We start from the raw sequence: 3474 nt of genomic DNA, 5'->3' as shown, positions 1-3474 counted from the left end.
GTGAGTGTGATTATGATATGCCTTGGTGATTTTCTTTTAGGGTGTATCCTATATGGGGTTCATTGAGGTTCTTGGATGGTCAGCTTTTCATTTTTTATGATATTGGGGAAGTTTTCTGTCAGCAATTCTACAATGATCCTCTCTGTGTTTTCTGTTTTCTCCCGGTTCTGGAACTCCAATCACTCACAGATTTTTGCTTTTGATTGTATCCCATATAATTCTCAGGGTTTCTTCATTTTTCTTTGTTCTTTTTTCTGATTTTTCCTCAGAGTTGTATCCAGGTGTCTTCAATTTCACTGATCCTTTCATCGTTTCAAACCTGCTCCTCAGCCCTTCTATGACACTCTCCATTTCTGAAATCTTGTTTATCTTTTGGATTTCTAATTACTGTTTTTGTATGATTTCTAGTTGTGAATTTATTTTAGCATTTTGTTCCTGTATTATTTTCTTGAATTCTTTCATTTTTTTGTCTGTATTTTCAATGAATTTGTCTATTTTTTTTGTCATTTTTGTCTGCTTTTTGCTTCAACTCTTGGATAATTCTGAATATTAGAGATTTGAATTCCCTATCAGTTAGGTCTACTGCCTTTTTTTTTCTACTGGAAGGTCACCTGGTGTTTTATTTTGGATGCCTACTGGAACCATCCTGTCCTGTTTTTGTAAATGTTTTGATATTGTCTGGTGTGTCTGGGGTATTCAGTGTTTTTCCTCATTTATTGATTGTAGATTTGTTTGTTTTATCCTCTTTTTTTGTTTTATTTGGTTATGTCTGAGCAGGCAAGCTGTGCATTGTTTGTTGTTTGCTCCTCTGTGGGAACGATTCTTTTCACCTCCTTCTCCAATGGGCAGGGTCACTCAGGTATGGTACAGCTGAAGGGGAGTTGCTGGGATGGGTTGTTTGTGGCACGTACCAGGGCTGACAGTGCGGACTGGGAATCAGTGCAGGGCAGGTTCCAGTAGGCTGTGTCTGTGCTGCTTGGGAGTGTGATGTTCAGCACATGGTGCAGGTAGGCGGGAAAGAGGGGGTAGATTGTGATGTGTGGAGCTAAGATGGGCATGGGAAGGATGAGAGAGAGGAGAGAGGAACAGGAGCCAAAAACATACACACAAACAAAAAAGAGTGCTCAGGGAGCTTGCTATTGGAGTGGAGAGATGAGAGACTGAGAAATGGGGAAAAACAAAAATTAAAAAAAAAAAGAAAAAGGGTAAAAGAAAAAAATGAATAAATTGAGAGACTGGAAATGAAGAAAAACAAAAAGGGAATAAGAGAGAGAAGAAAACAAAACAAAGAAACAAACAAAAACCCCAAAACAACAACAACAACAAAAAACAAACAAACAAACAAAAAAACAAGAGAAAAGAAATGCCCTCAGGGATGTCCTTGTGCATCTGCGCAGAGAAAGGGAGTAGCATCAAGCTTCGCGGTACTGCCCAGCTAGAAGGGGCTCCCAAGCCAAGAAAAGAAACAGAAAACAAACAAATCAGAGCAAACAAAAAAGCCCTGGGCGTCCCACCAGCATGGCGGCACGGGCCGGGAAGCAGTTTCAAAGTCGAACAGTGTTTCGCAGCCTTTCAGGAAGAAGCAAAGATGGCACACAGAGCCAGGTATTTGAGAGAAAGGAGGGGGAGGTGGTGAGAGGTAAGGAAGAAATCTAAAGAAGCGGAAAAAAGCAACACCAGCGGCCAATAAAAGGCACTCAGGGAACCAGCCAGTGTGGGCGGGTGGAATCCAAGCGACACGAGGTGAAGCTTCTGCTTCTCGGCCAAAAGACTGTGGGTGCAGGAAGCAGAGAAGACTAAGTGGGAGTGAAGAAGGGTGGGGGGTAGGAAACCGTATATCGCTGGTTACCAGTTGTTCTGTCTCCTGCTGGAAGCTCTGTGAAGCTGCTTTCTCGTACTCCCTGTTTGCTGATCTCTGATAGGAGTCCAAGATGGCAGATCCCTGCTGCAGAAGCTGATAAGGGACCTCTGTTCTTGGTCAGTTTCTTATTCCATTCGATGCTTAGCTGAGTTCTTTATCTCTTCATTTGATGCTTAGGGTTTCAGGATCGACGTGTGACTCTGTTTGACTGTTTTTCTGATCTTTGCTGCGGAGGGACGGCGTGGTGCTTCTGACTATAGCGCCATGTTGCCTGGAAGTGCCTCTGTTTTTTATTTGAACTCGAATCCTCTTCTAATTCCTGATCTGCCACTAATTGCATCACACTGCCTGTTCCACCCAGGGTGATGTGGGCAGAGACTTCATGGATAACTGAAATTTACGCATACTCTGTCTCGGAAGGTGTCCAGGACTCCACCTCCAGATGATTCTATAAATATATACTGAGTTTCTTTCATATGTAAATTGTTGTGCCAGGGGCTGCAAAGGTGAGGGAGACATGGCATTTGCCTTCAAGTCGTTTCTTTTTTTTTCTTATTGTGGTAAATACACACACACGCACACACACACACACAAACATTTGCCATTTCAGTATTTTTTACATGTACAGTTCAGTGACATTAATTACATTCCTCATGTTGTGCAACCATCACCAGTTTGTTTCTAAATTTTCCGATCACCCTTAACAGAAGCTCAGTGCCCCCTTAGCAATGTCTCCTTCTTTCCCCCTCCCTCCTGCCCCTGGTAACCACTAATAAACTTTGGTCTCTGTGCATTTGCCTATTCTAGATATCTCATATAAGTGGAATCATGCAGTTACCATCCAGAATCAATATTTATCCTTTGTAGCTTCTATTATTTTGATGGCCTTTACAGACAGGGTTGACCCCTGCCTCTGCAACTAAATAACTGTGACTTTGAGCAAGTCATGCAACCTCTCTGCGATGCCATATCTCATCTGTAATGGGGAGATGGGGTGCAAAAATGAACATAAAACACTTTGTGTGATGCCAGGAGTAGGTGTTTGATAAATGCAAGCTTTGATTGACACTGGCTGTTGACGCTGTTAATTGACCTGGAGCCAGAAGAATGGACAGGATTTCAGAGTTGGGATTCCTCATTTGGGAATCACCTGCACAAAGGGGGTGGTTCAAGGTTCAAGCCATGGGATTATGAGATTCCTTTAGGGAGGGGGTGTATAAAAACGTAAGACCCCAGACAGAATCATGTGAGAGGAGTGTTATAACAGATCCAGAGTCAGGTGGCCTGGATTTGACTCCTGGCTCTGTCATTTACTAGCTGTGTAACCTCTCTGTGCCCCAATCTCCTCATATGTAAGATGGGAACAATGATAGTACCCATCTTATAGGCCTCATAAATGAGTTTTAAATATTAGTGGAGTTGCTGGGTGGTGCAAACAGTTAATGTGACTGGCTGCTAACTGAAAGGTTAGTAGTCTGAGTCCACCCAGAGGCACCCTGTCTTAGGCTGGGTTCTCTAGAGAAGCAAAACCAGTAAAGTGTATACATGTATCTATATATATAGAGAGATTATATCAAGGAAACAGCTCACGTGATTGTAGAGGCTAGAACATC

At 42.6% G+C, this 3474-nt stretch overlaps 1 protein-coding gene across 3 annotated transcripts in view; it reads right to left on the bottom strand.

Moving 5' to 3' along the window:
* ADGRE3 (adhesion G protein-coupled receptor E3) overlaps nucleotides 1-3474 on the bottom strand; it is a 54305-nt gene that overhangs the window by 49769 nt on the left and 1062 nt on the right. The gene's annotated exons all lie outside the window — the stretch shown is intronic.

The sequence above is a fragment of the Trichechus manatus genome, unplaced genomic scaffold (genome assembly GCF_000243295.1).
Source record: "Trichechus manatus latirostris isolate Lorelei unplaced genomic scaffold, TriManLat1.0 scaffold00258, whole genome shotgun sequence".
In the NCBI taxonomy this organism is placed as follows: domain Eukaryota; kingdom Metazoa; phylum Chordata; class Mammalia; order Sirenia; family Trichechidae; genus Trichechus; species Trichechus manatus.
Note: the sequence above shows the minus strand (reverse complement) of the source record. Positions and strands in the feature narration are given on the sequence as shown.